The following is an 18941-nucleotide window of genomic DNA, read 5'->3' on the forward strand; positions in this document are numbered from 1 at the left end:
ACTCTTTGCCCTGCGTCAAATAATAGAGAAATCAATGGCGTTTCAATTGGATATTAGCTTTTGTTTCATAGACTTTCGAGCGGCATTCGATTCTGTCGATCGTGAGCAGATGTACCAGATAATGAAACACTATGGTCTTCCGCAAAAAGTGATAAACATCATAAGAAACAGCTATGATGGGTTCAAATGTCGAGTCAAAGCCGAAGGTGAGAAAGGACGCTTATTTGATGTCAGAACGGGCGTTAGGCAGGGTGATGTGTGGTCCCCAATCCTATTCGGCCTTGTCATCAACTACATTTTGGCTAACTCGGTGCATGGAGGATTAGACATTGGGAGATTGGTGGCTGTCTTAGATTTTGCTGATGATGTTGCTCTCGTGGGGGTCTCAGACAATGAGGTGCAAGAAAACCTACATCGAATCGAGGCCCTTGCGGAAGCCGCTGGTCTGAAGATTAATGTGGCCAAAACAAAGAATATGGGCGTAAAATGCGACAGCCCAAATGTTGTTGCAGTGCCTAGTATCCAACAGAACGTGGAGATACTCACTGGAACACATAAAGGCAAACTAGGACTCCTGGCAGAGACATCTAGCCAGTCACGACTAACCATCAGCACGGAGGTGCTGCTGGGAACGAAAAAGAAAGCGGGCTGGTTCGAAACACAAGATGGCCGGAAGCTAAGATTGAAAAGCTTAGCGGTGGCTAAGCCAGCGTTGGTAGCTTCACAACAACAATCTGCGGTAGCAGATTCAGAGTCGCTAGAAAATGAGAGTCGGTCAGTGGTGGCTGACCAAGAGTCTTTAAGATGTCAGAATTGTCAGCGGCAATTCAGTACAGTTACCGGACGCAAAGTGCACCAAACAAGATTCTGCAAAGCCGGTTTGTCAAAGAATGTCGTCGACAAGTCAAAGTTCGAGCAACTAGAGGCGAGCCTTACCTGTGACAAGTGTGAAAGAAAGTTCAAAACAGTCAATGGCCGAAAAGTTCACCAATCGAGATACTGTGGCAAACTTAAAGCAGTTGCCACACGCGTGTTTTCCTGCAAAGTACAAGATGTTCTCGGAAACGAGTTTGAAAATATAGAAGCGTTCAAGTATCTCGGATCATATGTCAGCCTCAAGCATGGAGACCTGCAGGAAGTCAATTGCAAACTTGCAGAAGGTAGACAACGGTTTGCTAACTTCCAAAATCTCTGGAAGAGCAAGCAGCTCAGCGTGCACCTCAAGTGCAATTTGTACAAAGCACTCGTTTTATCAGCCGTGCTGTACAGCTCAGAGACTTGGACTCTTTCGAAATTAATGGAGAGAAAACTTGAGAGTTTCCACTGTGGTTGTCTTCGGAGAATTCTACGTGTGTCATATCTGGAGAAAGCAACGAACGAAGAAATTATGTCAAGATCACGAATGCCCCAACTATCCACGATGATCATGCTCAAACGGATAAAATGGTACGGACACATCCAGAGAATGGAACCAGGAAGATTAGCCCGCAGTGCCTTCGATTGGGACCCGCCCGATCAATACGTCCATGCTAGACGCGCTCCTGGGGGGCAATGGAAAACGTGGATGAGTCAAATCGAAGGAGACTGTGTACGAAACAAAGTATCGTTCACCAGATTGCAGGAGAAAGCAGCAACCGGGTCAAAGAATGCATTCAACAATTTCGTCGGACAGCACTTCACAGAATAACCAAACAAATAACTCTTCTTGTTTTGTTTGTATTTGTTGCCAACCGTGCCTTTATTTCATATTTGGAATTAAAGTGTTGAAACAGTAGTAGTAGTAGTAGTAGTAGTAGTAGTAGTAGTAGTAGTAGTAGTAGTAGTAGTAGTAGTAGTATTATTAGTAGTAGTAGTAGTAGTAGTAGTAGTAGTAGTAGTAGTAGTAGTAGTAGTAGTAGTAGTAGTAGTAGTAGTAGTAGTAGTAGTAGTAGTAGTAGTAGTAGTAGTAGTAGTAGTAGTAGTAGTAGAGATTTGGCCCTTCGATGTCGTCGGGCGCGGGGACTGTGTCCCTTTTCTTTGTCCATTGTTGCTGTTAAATTTTCCACGTATCGCTGACTAGTTCATTGTAACTCGTTTCAAAATGATGCCACAGAAAATTGAGCAGTCGACTTTTCAAACCCGCTGCATTTCCAAATTGTAAACTCTGTGGAAGTCTATTCACAAGAGCACAAGTTCTATAGAAGAAGCTTTGCTGGCAAATTTCAAGACGTGGTTTGGAATGGTCGAGTTTCAGATCGTTGTCACTACGTAATGAGCGTGTGGTGTTCCTCATGCAGACAAATTGGTCAACGTTCAAGTTGAAATGACCCGTAAGTGATTTTGAAAGAAAATGTAAATCCTGTAATTGTAGATATAAAGAAAGCGGTAAGATACGACTAAAACAAAGTACTTCTTTATAATTGTTATTGCTCGTGTTGTTGATTCATTTCAAACTCTTTTTCTGAACACTTTCAAGTACTTTTGTGTTTGTTACATTAGCAAACCAACAAACACTTCCGTATAACAAAACGGGCAATACCATAGATTTGTACAAGTTTAATTTAACTGACGGAGTTAGGCGTGGTGAGCTTTTTTTTAACATGAACAGAACTCCGAGCGCTTTGCTCGCGGACTTTTTTATGTGGATGTCCAACTTGGGATCCTTTGTTACATAAACTCCTAAATCTTTCTGTATGTGTACTTTTTCTATCAAGGTTCCGGAGAAACGGAAGTGATGCATGGAATTAGACATTGAGATATGAGAGCATTTTTAAACGTTTAAGGGAAGTTTGTGTTGTTCACTCCATTTCATCACTCTAGTAAGATCCATTTGACAGATAAGACTGGACTTGTTAACTGATATGAATTTAGCGTCGTCGGCACAGAGGAGAGGAACAACAGCTCTGCAAGTTTCTGGTAAATCGTTGACGTAGAATACAAAGAAAAGAGATGCCAGAAGAGGTCCTTGTGGAACTCCACTTGTAACCATAACGCTTTCAGAAAAATGACTGTTGATTCTAACTCTTTGCGTCCTTTCGATTAAATAAGATTGCAATAATTTGATAATTTTCCCGCGAACACCAAGATTGAATAGTTTTGTTAAGAGAATACCGTGATCGACATTATCGAACGCTTTCTCATAGTCAGTATAAATTATGTCAATTTTTTCTTTTGAATCAATTGATTTATAGATAGATTCTAGGTAAACCAAGAGTTGAAAGACGCAAGAGCGACCTTTTTGAAATCCATATTGAGCTTGATGGAAAATTGGTTCTAAGTGCCGTTAAAGACACGTAAACAAACAACGTTCAACAATTTTAGATGCAATTGTAAGAAGAGAAACCTGCCTATAATTCTCTACATTAGATTTACAACCTTTTTTGTAGGTGGGAACGACTATTGAGTTTTTCCAGCTACCTGGAAAAACACTGTTTTGTTTTATTTTGTAGAAAACTTGGTTTAGGGATTTACTGACTGCCCTCGAACATCTTTTGTATACAATTGCAGGAATTTCGTCCGGACCTTTTGCTTTGTGAACATCTAAATTTTCGCATATCTTTTCAATCGTTTGTTGGGAAATGTCAATATCTGTAAATAAAGGTAGCAACGGAGGCGAATTGTTTGGCACAAAGCTGGAAGAAATTTTGAAAATTGAAGCAAAACATTGTGAGAAAAGAGAGCATTGACGAACAGGATCATTGGTTATTTCGTTCTTAAAGGAGACAGAGCTTGGAATCGCGGTCGACTTGAAGATTCTGTAGTATTTGAAAAGTTTTTCAGTGGATCGGGATGCTGCTAAATTTGATTCAAAATCTGTTTTATCTTCTTCAATCATCGTTTCAGCAATGCCCTCTAGCATTCTATTTTCTTTATATTGTTTGCATTGCTCCTTCTAGCTGTTTCAAGGCGCCTAATGGCGTTTGACGTAGGTGGTTTAATCCACGGTGATAATTGAGATCGATGCATTGTCTTTTTTGGAACGTTTTCAAATATTATGGGTCTAATCCAATCGTACCACTGTTCAAGCAGAACATTAATATTACTCCAACAAAATCCATGGAAAGGTAATTCAGTTATCTGTTTATTCGTTTTATCAAATCTAGCCTTACAGAAGCTGTAAACTATTTTTGATTTTGTTTCCCTTAGATATGAGGAGTTTAGGTTTCGGACTCTAACTTTAAGGGTAATTGCATCATGATTCGATAACAAACTAATGTCCCGATTAATTTTCTTGCAGGATATAACTTCTGTTTTGGGTTTACTAAGACGAGATCAAGGATACCTGAGGCTGCAGTAACGAAATCAATGATTTGCTGAAAGCTGTAAAAGCTAATTTCGTTAACAAGTTTCTGTGTATCTGAGTTCTTAGCTGAGTAATCGTGCCAATCAATTTCCGGCAAATTGAAAACACCATACACAATTCTTGAATAGAAGGACTTTGACAGTGTAAAGATTTCCTCAAACAGTAGATAACGATCTTGAGGTGATATAAGGACTGGGACATGATGAGTTCGGCGGGGCATAAAAAAACACAAGTAAAATATCCCGAGAATTAAAACTGAGAGAACATGCTAGGACGCCTCCAACAACGCTTGTATAAAAGGGATTTTCTCTGGAGACAAAAGTATTCTTGATAGCGATCAAAACACCTCCGTGTTTCGATGTGTTATTATCAGTTTTTCTTTCTGATCGAAATTTTGCATAATTGGGAAGAAAGAGTTCGTTATCGTGCAATGAGCAATGAAGCCAAGTCTCTGTAAGCATGAAGAAGTCTACACTTCTTGAAATTACGTAGTTAGCAAATTTAGTGCATTGATTATACTACGTATGTTGAATACAAATGACTAGAGATTTTCCTCGGACTCCTGTTTAAAATTTAGTCACCATTGACAAACCTCAATTTCAGTCCTATCATAGAAGAGTTTCTGATTGAAGATTCGAAATTTGTTGCGCAGGTATCCTTCTTCGTTAATCAATTTATACCGTTTGATCAGACATTCCTTCTCTTTGATTTGCTCTTCCTTGGTCAGAGAGTTGCTAGCAAAGATCTTTGTTCCATTGTCCTGATTAAAGTACTTAATTTTATGAGCGTTTGCAATCAATTTTCTTACCGTCCGGGAATTGTTGAAAGTCACTAACAGCGATCTTGATTAAGAACTTGATTTGGTAAATTTACCTAATCGTCTGATATTCGAAACTGTGTTTTCACTTTCTCCAAGAAAATCAATGATTCGCTGAGTCTCTTTAATCTCATGCTGCATAATGTCCGAATATTTTGAATTTGGTTGCGAGGAAAATTCTGGTGTACCCGAAATTTTGATTTCCAAACTGGTATCTATCTTTGGGGAGCTTTCACTGTTGACATTAAGCAAGTTTGGTTGGGGAGGAATTACAGGGGTAGTTGACTTAGCTTTCAGGTCTGACAGTGTCGATTTGATTTCCTGTAGACTGTTGTTAATGTTTTCCTTGAATTCCATCTCTGTGGTTGTCTTCAATCTCACAAGCTTCTTCACGGCTTTAGTGCACTCATTGCAAAACCAGAAGACACCTTCGGTGGACATGTATGTCAACGCTTCAGTTGGAATCTTTGTGCATGTGTGGTGTACCCAGCAACCACATTTGTCGCACCCAATAGAATTTGTAGTTTCATCAGCTGTTGACGAGCAATGTGGACATGTTAGGTCTGAACCACTACTGGTTGACTTTGTCCTTGTCATGGTTCGAACGTTCGCTTATTTCAACTTTATGGGAAGGACTATAGTTCTGAATGAGGAATATAGCTCCCCCCAATAATTTATAGTTGGTGGTATACGTTATATGATCTGCAAGCTGTGTGTGGGTTATAATGGGGAAGACCCCTTTTCTGTTTAACCATATACTCTTTCCAGGTTGCTCATATGTAATTTTGTTGAAATGAAGGAGTATACAATCAGGGGAGTGACATTGGCATTTCCTTTCAGTGCATACCCGTCGCAGCTGTCAATGATGAATAAAATTATCTCTGGTTTGGTGGAGTCCAACAATTGTTTGTTGGAAAGCCCTACCGGATCTGGAAAAGGTTTGGCTCTGTTATGTAGTTCACTTGCTTGGCAGTTAAAAATGAAACAAGAGTATCAGAAACAATCTGAGGCACAAGCTAATGAGTCTGGTGAAATGGAAGATTTTAAAGTAAATGGAAAATTCCTTCGGTCGAAAATGAAAGACAGTAGACCCTCAAAAATTGAACTCCCCGTTGCCACTGTTCAAAATGCTCCCGTAATTTTTTACTGTACCAGAACCCATAAACAGATGAAGCAAATAATCTCGGAAATGAGAAAATTAGTTGATTGCAGTAAGGTAAAAATGACGGTGTTATCCAGCAGAGAACATTCCTGTATTTTTGAAGATGAGGAGGGTTCGTTTGAGACGTACTCAAAGAATGAGCGATGCAAAAGGCTTCTAGACTCGAAGGAACCAGGTGAATGTTCATATTACAATGGACTACAAAAAGCTCTCCGTGATCCATCCGTAAAGAAAAACAAAGAGCGACTTAACATGCAAACAAATCCTTGGGATATTGAAGACCTGATAGAACATGGCAGAGAGCGGAAAGTATGTCCCTATTTCTTGAGCCGTGAGCTTCAGAAAAGTTGTGAAATCATATTCTGTCCGTACAATTATGTAATTGATCCAATAATTCGGTCTTCACTAGATGTCCAACTGGAGGAAAGCGTTGTAATTCTTGACGAAGCCCATAATATCGAAGACGTCGCTCGGTCCGCTGGTGGCTTATCGACTAATCAAGATGATTTGGATGCTTGTAAAGATGAATTCGAAAATATTTTGAGTAACAGACTTAGACTCGAGCCAGAAGCCTACGCTCTGTATGAAAAAGTGAAAAAACTTATCCTTCCATTTTGCAGTTTTGTTATGGGAAATGGACACGATTTGCCTTGCAATCAGTTTTCAGAAAGCAATAGGTTAATAGCTGGCGATGAGTTCATTAAATTGCTTAGTCAAAAATACAAACTAAATGAAGAAGGATTTAGATCAATATCAAGCGCAGTTGTTTCCCTTGCTGAATATGAAAAAGACTTGCTGGACGAATCAAATCAGTTTCTCTCTGAATCGAGAGGTGATCATAATAGAAGTGCTTCAAAGAAAAGTTTAAAGTTGTCGACGGATGCTTGGTCAATTATTGAGGGATTGATGATTTGTTTACGCTTCATGTATCTATCATCGACTGATTTTAAAGTTGTTCTAATAAAAAAAGTACGATAAGTTCAGGCCGGCCAAGCTTGAAAAGAAAGAATCGCTTTCAAATTCTTTTTCTCAGAGTCCTTGGCTGCGCAAAACCAAAAAGGGATCTAAAAATATTGAAGCATTTGGTTGCAGATTTCTACGAAGTCCAGTTTCACATATGGTGCATGAATCCTTCGACGGTTTTTGGCGATATCGTTGACAAAACTAGGTGTATCATTTTAGCATCTGGTACTTTTATCACCAATGGATTCCTTCGCTAGCGAACTTGGGTGCAGGTTTCCGGTCGTCTTAGAGGCACCGCACGTCATAAAGAGATCTCAAGCATTCGTGGGAGCCGTTTGTCAAGGTCTGAATAGTGACGTCTCGATAAAAGCCACTTACCAAAATGTTCAAACTTTGTCGTTTCAAGATGAAGTCGGCCATATTGTCCTTGAGATATGTAAAGTTATTCCTCATGGGGTGTTATTCTTTTTGCCATCATACAAGCTGCTCTCTCTATTGATTAATCGTTGGACGTCGACGGGTCTGATAGAAGAAATGAACAAAGTAAAGGACGTCTTCCAAGAACCACAGAAAGGTGGAAGTGCTCAGCTGAATAAAGTGGTCGCCCAGTATCACGAATGCATAAAGCGATCAACTGCTTCGAATTCTGGAGGAGCATTGCTTGTTGCAGTGTGCAGGGGTAAAATTTCGGAAGGAATTGATTTTGCAGATAATGAAGCTCGAGCAGTGATAACCCTGGGTATTCCATACCCAAATTTTGTAGACCTTCAAGTTGAACAAAAACGAGGCTTCAATGATCAGTACTGCGCCTCTCGAAAACTTCTTAGTGGCAGCGACTGGTATGAAATTCAAGCCTTTAGAGCTTTAAATCAAGCACTGGGACGCTGTATAAGGCACAAGAATGATTGGGGTGCTGTAATTCTGTTGGATGAAAGATTTGTCAACCCATCAACTTCTCAAAGATACGTAAAAAACTTGCCCAAGTGGATCAGAGGATTCATTCAACAACCCAAAGGTCTTCTAGGGACAATATCGGCGTTGAAAAGCTTCGTTGCTAGTCAAAATTCAACTGAGGTGGCTTCCGTAGCACTTGAAACTGAATGTAACTCAAAGATGAACTTGGAGACCAATATTGAAAAGTCAGACGACATTCCTAACGATGTCGAGATGAGAGAATTAAATCAAGAAGATCTCATGACTGAAAGTGATAGTGATTCCAGTATCAGTCCGCCAGTGAGCGTGAATAAAAAGACCATAAACAACAATAATCGAAGTTTCTTCAACTTTAACAAGAAAGGTGTGTCGAATTTGGACGAGTTCGCCTTTAAGAGAAAGTATAGCGAAGATATTGGTGTTTGCGGAACTTCAACGCCGTTCATTTCAAAGAACCCCAAAATGAATTTATGTTCTAACAACCAGGGGAATCAAAATCACCAGCAGATGAAATCTATATCGGAATCACCAATCACTGCGCCCAAACGTGAAATAATTGTCCTGGAGGAGGATTCAAATGAAGATGAGGAAATCGCGTCGGTTTCTGAAAGCCCTATGGATAACGAAACTGGAGCTGCAATTCCAATTGTATGCTCAACTGGCCAGAGAGCTAATGGGTTCATTTTCCCTGATTGTGGTGCAAACACTGGTAGTGAAAGCATGAACCGGCTAGACGAAAGTGACGTTTTGTTCAAAGACGAGTCATTTGAAGCTGTGAAATTGAACTCAAAACTGACAGTATATGAAAGCATTTCGAAGGTGATGAAGTGTCACGTCTGTGGGAAATTTGTCGAAAGATCACTGGTGAAAAGTACCGAAAAATGGAAGAGAGCCAAGGAACCAAACTCGGTTTTTCATATTTTGAAGAAATTTATGCCTAATACGATATTGGAAAGCATTTTGCACTCTACTGTTGAAATTTTTAGCGTGTCGAAAGGACAGTCGAACGAAAATCAAAATTGCCATTATAACATTTTGTCGAGTCAATCAAATGACTGGCAGTTTAATTGCTGCTATGATGAATCGTTAGACATTGCCTGGCAGTATTTAAACTGTTCGAATAATAATTCCTGTGATGGAAAAGTTTGTGGAGTAAAAATAGTGAAACAGAGTTATTTGTTTGAGCTTCCCGATACATTAATTTGGACTGTTTCCTAAGAAATGGAGTGAATTACTTGGAACTATTTCCTTTTTGAGCCACCGGGAGGATGGGTCCACAGCAGCACGTAAAAGATCCGGTATCTAATAGAAATAACTATTTCAGTGACCAGAAGGCTGTATAAATCATCTTAAATGCAAGAACCTGCTTTAAAGATTTTCACGGAGATTATGAAAACAGTATTTTTGTGCATATGGGAAAAGGAAATAGATCCAATCACGTGAAAATTAGAGGTCTATTGTTTACTGTTTAATTGAATTCTTAGTTAGCATCTTTTTTCCCTGTGAGAAAAATACCAGTAGAGTAGTACACAGATTTCTAAGATTCCATTCTGTCGAAAGGACTTTACTGTTCATATGAAAATAAGGCTGAAATGATCACAGTTCTGATGCTAAAAATTTCCAATGTATAAGGTCAAATCGAATATTTCCACTGATGAATAGTAAGACCATGGGAATATTCTTCCAGCTTTGACGTGAAAAGTTTTCTAGCATCAGAACTCTGATCATTTCAGCTTTATTTTTATATCAATTCAATCGTAACATCTTTTTTTTCTGTAAAACTGAATCCTAGAAGGCAGTACGGAATCCAATCCAAACTGTGTGAGATTAAAATTTTTCATCAGCTCTTTTTATGATTATTTTAGTTTGTTTGGTAGTTTTATTTTAAAGAACAGATTCGGTTTTGTCACTAATCTTATTTGAACCTTGTCAGATACAATTTGTTCGTTACGTAAATTATGAGTAAAGCATAAAGTTCTTCAGATGATTTTAAAATCGATTCTCGAAAATACAACTCATTGTACAATTGAAACCTTCTTTGAAAAATTAATTTGCATGATTTTCCAGTTTTTTCCTTTGGAAAGCATTTTTTGTTCGTTCGTTTCTGGTCTTAATTTATCGTTGCAAATTTTGGGCGAACAATTTATGGCAGTTCTTGTTTTAAAAGTATATGCTAGTTCCATATTTTGAGTGGCTTGGTTTACGGCACATGTTTTTGAGATTGTACTATAGAACTTTTCGCGATTGAAACAAGATTGATTTGAAGTTCAGCTGTTTTTAAGGTACCCGGACTGAAAGTTATTTCTTAATCAGTACCGATCCAGTGCAATTGCATGCTTAATAATAATAATAACATGACTTAGATAAGTACTGTATCAGTGCTCTGATCATCTCACTTTTTAGACTTGGCAGGTTTTGAATCAAGTCTTAAATCGTGGCAAGTCTTTAGTCGTCTTGGTCAAGACTTGACACTTCTTGAGCAAGTCTTGGCCAAGACTTGACAAGTCTTGAGCAAGTCTTGGCCAAGACTTGACATGTCTTCAGCACAATTTTTAGTGTTGGTTTTCAATCGTCTAACAACGAAAGAAAAAGGCCGACTTTTACGATGGCTTGCCTTCAAAACCATCCAAAGTGAAAAAAAGAAGCTCATGAAAATGCGATCACTTCTACAAAGTTCACTTAATAGAGAATAAAAAATTTTCTGATATCGCCAAAACATACCATTCATAGCCTTTCTTGTGCCATTTGAAAGAAATTGATTTCCAATTGAATAATTGGGATAATTTAGGTTGATAGATGCTTAAATAAAAAAATCACTCAGATTAACAAATGTTTTTGTACAAAATCTGAAGAATTTTAATCTGATTTTTAAATGCCTTAAATACAAAATGTCTTTCAAAATTCTACATTGCTAATTAACTGCGCAATTATCATGCTTTGTCAAGACTTGACTCCAGACCTGCCAGGTGTTTGGCAAGACTTGACATGTCTTGAGCAATACTTCACAAGTCTTCTCAAGTCTGAAGACTTGAAACAAGACGTGATCAGTACTGGTTTGTCAATTCAAGACGTGTATTTCATTGGAGAAGTACTGACCAAGACTTGAAACTTGTTCCTGGTAACTCTAAAGTAGTTTTTTAAACCCTGAGACTATGTAATGGGGTAATGCAAATAACTTATAGCCACAGCGTTTAGTACAAGTCTAATCTTTATTTTAATTGTTTATACCGGCTAAATTACGTTTGTACTTGCTGCAATTTTTCAAAACAGTTGTCTCCAAAGCAGAGTGGCCGATTACACTTAAGGTCTCTGGTTTATTTGTTTGTGCTCCAATACATTAAGAATAAGTAAATCACTTCTTTTTGAGTCTTGTAGCCACCTTTTTGTTATCTTAAGTTCGAAAAAAAATCATTTTTTAAAAGCTGTATCTTGTCCCATTCATTTTTTCTCTTCGAGGAAATTGGAAGTGACAAAACGACTTTTTCTTTTTTTATGGTTTTGAGTTCATTTTAAGGAGGCATGGATATTCTGATTTTATCGTGGAATGACTAAATATGTAACTGCTAATAATACAATGAGGTTGAAAGAAGAAAAAAATATGATTTTGTCTTAAGCTTATCAGAAGCAAGCAGTAACAAAAGTGATTGTTTAGGATCTTTCTATCAAAGCTCTTTGATGGAAACTCTAACATTGTATGAAAGCATATCCAAGTTTTTAGAGAGGTTCTGTTGAGGCATCATTTGAGCCTCTGTTTTTCTCCAGAAATTAATAAAATTGAGTTTTTCGACGATGGCTCTTGTTTAAAAAGTTTTCCAATGGCAGTTCTCTTTATGCGCCCGGTACAAGACATTTGTCAATATCTGGGAGCAGAACAGTGTTACCTAGTAGTTTATATTTTAGATGGAGGTTGATGTTTTGAGTGGAATTGTCGACAAACAAAAAATTGTTCGCGATCGAACACTGGAGCAGATTTCGACCTTTCTTCAGGGCAACCCGATTGAAGCATCAAATGTGCTCTCTATAATCGAAAAGTTGCTCTCTGACCACAATTTTTGGGAAGCACAATATGGGTGTTTGGACACATTTTGTATTATTTTGAAGACGTTGAACAGTGAAAGTTTAAATGACGAGAGAACGAAATTTTGGAATGGCGTTATTGTAAAGAATTTGGATAACGACGAAAGCAGGGTTAGAAAATCAGCTGCCGGCAGTGCTGGTGCACTTGTCAAGTGTTGTGGAAGAGAATGCTATCTGTTCTTCCGCGATTTGTCTGTTGAACAACTTAAGGTAGGTTTACTAAATGGCACTGTTGTCTATCCTGGTCTATCTAGCAGCATCTTGCAAGATACTTTATCTTGCAGATTTTCCGAATTCAATGTATCGTAAGACCCTATCACGCGGTAACTATTTTTCTAGGATCGTGCAAGATCTCACTAAGCTCATTATGCTTTGTGAATTGCTCGAACAAAATGGTTTTAATTAATAAGGAACTATTGAAGCATTCACAATAGATTGGTAAATTATTATTTTTTTAAAATTGCTCTCAGGCAAAACTTTTGGCAATAATTTGGTTCCGTTGGTCTTAGTATCCGTTTTTTCATCGATTTTTCATCTGAACTTTTAAATTTTAGCAATATTTCTCCCATTTTTTTGTTCAAATACATTGTTAGTTGCTCTCAAACGAAGTTTGTAGCAATTATATTAGTCCTGTCGGTCTTTTTTATGCAATTTTTCGCTTGACCGATTTTTCGTCTGACGCTTTTGACTTTTTGTCCTCAAAAACGGGATAACAGGTAGCGCCCAGCGGGCATTAAGTGCTCTTAGAGACTTTCAACTCTGTGTCACCCCCCCCCCCCCTGTTGACCCCCCTCCCACTATTGCCCCCCACCGCGCTGTTTCCCCCCCCCCACCCTACTGCTGCCCACACCCCCCCCCCCTCATCAGGCACCGGAACCCCGCCCCGTGGCTAGGTTCGAACAACCGATCGCTAGAAACACGCAATTTTGTACTAATTTTCACAATTTTTTTCAAGCTTTTTGAAAATTTGTGTCAGTTTTTGAGTTCTTTCAGCCCTAGGTGTCAATGAAATTTCTCTAGGGTTTTATAATAGGTTGCTGCATAGTTTCTAGTGGTAGTGGAATGATTTCAACATTTTAACATCACGAATTTTAGCAATTTTTTTGACAAAACGTGCAAAATTTTTCAATTATTTTGACATTACTTTTTCATCATTTTTGTCTTTACAGACGCAGGGGCCAGAAAACGTCCTTAAGGGTATAATATTAATATAAATATACTGAAAATTTTTTATTTGCTATGTAATAGCTTTCAATTTATTTTTTTCAATTAATTAATAAAACTTTCATTTTTTTCAATTTTTTTGAAAATGGTTGTCGGTTTTTAGGTTTCTTCAATCTCAAGAGCCGAAGAACCTCCTCTAGGATTTAACAATAGGTTACTTTATAGTTTTTAATTGTAATGGAATGTTTTTCAAGATTTCAGCACCACGAATTTTTGCATTTTGTTTACAAAACTTGCAATTTAAAAGTTTTTTTTGACATTTTTGTCACAGGTTTTTCAGCCTAACAGAAAATCTCCGTTAGGGTTTGATAATGAGTTAATGGAAAATATTTTTGGCCATGGATTAGTTTTCAACTTTTTTTCACAAATTTTAGCAGTTTTTTATGCAACTTGCAATTTTCAAGTTTTTAATTGTCTTTCTATCGACTAAATTACTAATGTACTGGCTGCAATTTTCCAAAACAGTGTTCGCCAAAGCATAGTGAATGATTACTTTCAAGGTCTCTGGTTCATTCGTTTGTGCTCAAAAACATAAAGAATTCAAGTAAATAACTTCTTTTCGAGTCTTGTAGCCACCTTCTTGTCCTTGTTTTCAAAATTTTGAATATTTTTGTCCTTTTTATCCTTTTAACCTTTTTAGCCACCTTGTTTTCAAAATTTTTGAATAGCTTCGTCCTTTTCTGAGTTTAAAGATCATTACTGGCCAACGAAGTTGTTCAAGTCTTGCAGATGGGTTACTTGACATAACTCCAGAGAGTGTAAATAGTTTTGAACATTTTCACTGCGAAATCTGGAAGCTTTAAATTTTGCTAATTTTTATAATATCAGTGTTTTATTTACTAACAAGGCTAGAAAGCTAAAAGATGCAGAGTCGAATCAAGCTAAAGCTAGTCTCACTAAACCTTGGCTAGCTACTGACGAAGCCAACCTCTCGCCGGACCTTTGAGATCAGTTCGCCCGACTTTAGTCGGTTATTTTTGTTGATATTGCCTTACATTCTGCGGTATATTAAATGGTGTCGATTTCATGAACTTTTTTTAAATTGTGTACTTGTACTATGTGAAAAAGAAAGTTTTTTTGTAATTTTTAGTTTAATCTACTTTTTGGCCTTTATTTGACTTTTTTTAATTGACTGAAGATTTTAAAACTGGCTATTTGAAAGACCAGTTTTCGACCAAATCGAGTCGTTTCCAGAATTCGTCAGTCTTGTTTTTTAAGATCTGTTCACACTTTTTCATGATTTCTGGGGTCAAATTGAAGTGATTATTCTGGTCACGCCGAAGCGAGTGGTTTTGCGGCGTGATTTCACTCCAATTTCAAAGTAGAGTGAGAAAGCGGTGTTTGCATAAAAATCGCCTTCTGGATTATGGTTTTGTTTACATGCGACAATTTGTCTTTGATTTGTGCTTTTCAATTTTTTATTGCATTTTTTCGAGGTGGTTTTCCCAATCCATTTTTGTTCATCCTGGTTCTGGGTTTTTGTTTGGTATTCTTGGAATTTTGTCAGGATGTGTTCTGCTATGCTTGTTTTGTTGTCAAGATGACCATATGACCTCACAATTTCTTCAACTCTGCTTTCATTCATTCTTTCATGCAATTTGAACTGAATTGCGTAGGTGACGTCATTTCAATTTCACTCTTAGTGAAGTGAGCTTTTTTCCTTCTCGTGATTAATTTTTGGTCACACGTGACTTACATTTCTCTGAAATTGACCTTTCTTTACTTTAATTCAAAGAAAGAAGGTCAAATAACTGCGTTTCACTCTAATTGAAGGTTATTTGAGAGCAGCTAATAGAAGCGGAAAAACGTTTCTCCTCCTTTATGAAAATAAAACAAATGATAATCGGATCGAAAACTATTAATATCTGGGTGGCTTGTGTTTTAGTTTTATTAACAATCGGACAAAACATGGTTTTATTAACATCGGACATCTCAACATAGTTTGTAAACGCTTTCAAATTTTAACGACTATGAAAAAGCCGGGTGAACAATTGAGAGAACTTCTGAAAGGAATTGAAAACGGGTTTTCAGAGATGATTTCTAATTTTGTCATAAAATGGTTACCAAATGGGGTTATATTCATTTTCAATAGCCTTTGGAGTATTTTCACTCAACGAGCTATTCTTTAACAAATCCTGCCTGAAAAAAATTCGACGGAACTTTTGCCTCACTAGTCTTCTAAATACGCGATTCAACGATTCTGTCGAGGAGACATAAATTCATGGTGTGAAGAGCGTTTCTTATAGTTTGAACCCCACCAACACCCCTGCACCTCCCCCTCGTCCTTCTCTCCAACTCATTCACCCGTAGCCGTGCAAGCTCCACGCCCTTAATTTTGTTGTGGTTTTAGGTATATATGGTACGACAAGCGGACATTTCTGATAGCTCTATCAACGGTACTGATGAAGAAACTGGAGACTCACTCCAGAATATTGAGAATAATGGAAGTAACTCAAACGTTGTTTCAAAGGGAACTCATAAATTAACAAATGGACACAACGGCGGGAAGCCAAATGATAGTGATCAAACCCAAGAAGGTTTAGCGACTGATCAGCAGGATGCAATGGAAAGTGGTGAATGTGGAGCTGGGGGAAGTAGTGAAATGGTGCTACACGATACAGCTGGTTGGAGGGCTCTTGAGTCGTACATGGCATGTCTAGAACATGTCATGGATGCTATGGCACAATCTATCAACATCTCAGAATCAGATGGTTAGCAATTTGTGATACTACCAGTACTTGGTCACGGGACTGATATGTTCATGGAAAGTACCTTATATAGAACCAAAGGTTTTTGTTGCAAGCTATTTAATACAAATTTTTTAAACGGAAAAGTGAGTTAAGGATAATGCAATGGCGAGTTCTTCCTTGAACAGTGTAGCCACATTGGTCGTTGTGATTATAGTGAACACAGGCTCTCCGACACACCCCAGCCCCCTCTCCCGCGCCACACACGCAAAACCCCCACCCCATCTACCCACGTCCTAAACTAATATATTGTGTACGTTTTTAACGGATTGTGTTTGTTTTAGTTGGCAATAACTTTTTTTGTTGATTCCTTTTTTGATATGTCTGATACAGGTAAATTTAGTTAATATTGCCCGACTCTTCGATTCGTTTCCGGTAATCTACAGGTTTTGTTTTTCCATCAGATTGCGTTTGTTCAGGCGTTTGACATAAAAGTGCAAGGAGTCACCCGGATTTAACTCTCTCAGACAAATGAGTTTCACAATAAGTGATTGAAGTTTGTTTAATTGCTTTCAAACGAAGTTTGTCGCAATTATATTAATCCTGTCGGTCTTTTTTATGCGATTTTTAGCTTGACCGATTTTTCGCCTTACGCTTTTGACTTTTCGTCCTCAAAAACAGGGCAGCGGGCATTAAGTGCTTTTAGAGCCTTTCAGCTCTGTTTCACAGCTCAAACTGTTTCGGAGACTTATATTTATGGTGTGAAGGGCGGTTCTTAGAGGTTGAAGAACCTCCACTGTTGACCCCACCCACGCTATGCCCACCCCCGCGCTATTACCTCCTCCCCCACACCACTGTTGCCCCACACCCCCCATCAGGCCTCGATGCACCCGCACCCCCCCCCCCCTGTTTCTAGCTACTGACGAACAACCGCTCGCCAAAAACACGCAAATTTATACTATTTTGCAAAATTTTTTTTCAAGCTTTTTGAAAGTTTTCCGACTTTTTTGTTTTTTAGCCCTATGTGTCAAGGAACCTCCTCTAGGTTTTAGAAATAGGCTACTGCATAGTTCTAGTGGTAATGGAATGGTTTCAGCATTTTAACATCACAAATTTTAGCAATTTTCTTTGATAAAACTTGTTTTTTGATAAAAACGTTTTTTTAATCTAAAGTTTTTTTTTGTTTTTTTTTTAGGTTTTTTCAGACTCAAGAGCCAAGGAATCTCCTGTAGGGTTTGAAAATAGATTCCTGTGGTATTTCTAGATGTAATGGAATGTATTGCAAGATTTTAACATCACGAATTTCAGCAGTTTTTTGACAATTTTTGCCATTTTTTTCATTTTTTTAAACATCTATAATCAATATTCAGGTTTTTTGAGCCTCAGGGGTCAGCAAACCTCCTTTGGGGGTTGGATAATAGATTTTGTTGATAATAGTTTTTGTTGGTCAAGGAATAATTTTAATTTTTTTAATATCACAAGTTTTAGCATTTTTTGGGTCATTTTCAGGTTTCTCTATCCTCAACAGCCACGGAATTTTCTCTAGGGTTTGATAAAATGTTTTTATCAAACATTATCAAACTGCATGGCTTATAGATGTAACGGAATGTTTTTCAAGGTTTTAATATCACGAATTTAAGCAATTTTCTGGCACCAGGGGTCCTGTGACCTACCCCAAGATTTGATAATAAGCTGCTGCATAGTTTCTAGAGTTAATTGAATTGTACTCTTTATTTTATTGACTCGTTTTTAAGCAATTTTTGGATAAATTTTTTCGAAGTTTGATTTTCCAACTGTATGGATCTTTATGAGCCATGAAGACTTTTTCATGCCTGAAACAGGGATGCTGGGTAGTCTGTTGAGACAACGAAATGTTTTTTAAGATATTGATATGTTTAATTTTAGCAAAATTTGTTAAAATTTATAATTGTTAAATTTTTCAATTTTCTTTATCCTAATTGAGTTTAACGACCATTACTGGCCAACGAAACTTTTTAAGCGTTAGAGATGGGTTACTTAACAGAACTTTTTAGACAACAAATGGTTTTGATTTTTTTTAGTGCGAAGTTAAAAACGTTTGGTTCTAATTTTGCCTTTTCAGTTTTCTATATGATTTGTTTACAAGGCTAGAAAACTAGAAAAGTCGAATCCCATCATGGTAAATATCCCTATCTCACTTTCTCTCTGTCACTAAGGTTCCTCTTTTTTCTTTCAAGTATTTATCTCCCACTCTATCTCTCTCTCTCTCTCTCTTTGTTGATGCCTCATCTTCAGCTGCTGTTGTGACGTAATGTCATCATCTCGATCCTCGTTAACAATGAGTTATTGTGAAAGAGTTTTCATCATAAATGACTTTACAGGCACTTTTTAGGAAATCATTGTTAATTTCTCTCAAAAGCAATTTTTAGCAAATGTTTTTTTAATCCTGTTTGTATCTTTTATGCAATTTTTTGCTTGGCCGATTTTTCGTCTGACCCATTTGACTTTCGTCTTCAGAAGCGGGATAAAGAGGTAGCGCCCAGTTTGTATAAAATTCTCTTAGAGCCGTTCAGGCCACTAGTCTTCAAGTATGCGATTAACAGAAACTGTTAGGAGACTTATACTTACGGTGTGAAGGGCGGTTCTTAGAAATTAATCGCACTCCCCCATCCACCCACCGCCCCCACATCAGCCCCCAAGCGACTTTTGCATCCCACTGCGTTGCACTCCCGCTGCGCTGACCTTACGCCCTTTCAATTAATCTAAAGCTAGTTTCACTTATGCTTTGCTAGCTATTGACCAAGCAAACCGCTCGTC

General features: G+C 37.8%; 2 pseudogenes; both read left to right on the forward strand.

The window, feature by feature from the left end:
* Positions 1–5871: 5871 nt before the first annotated feature.
* LOC142338244 (Fanconi anemia group J protein-like) lies at positions 5872–9391 on the forward strand (annotated as a pseudogene).
* A 2666-nt stretch (positions 9392–12057) lies between these two features.
* The window catches only part of LOC142337448 (uncharacterized), a 121191-nt pseudogene continuing 114307 nt past the window's right edge, over positions 12058–18941 (forward strand).

The sequence above is a fragment of the Convolutriloba macropyga genome, chromosome 4, assembly GCF_964194025.1.
Source record: "Convolutriloba macropyga chromosome 4, txConMacr16.3, whole genome shotgun sequence".
Classification (NCBI taxonomy): Eukaryota; Metazoa; Xenacoelomorpha; order Acoela; family Convolutidae; genus Convolutriloba; species Convolutriloba macropyga.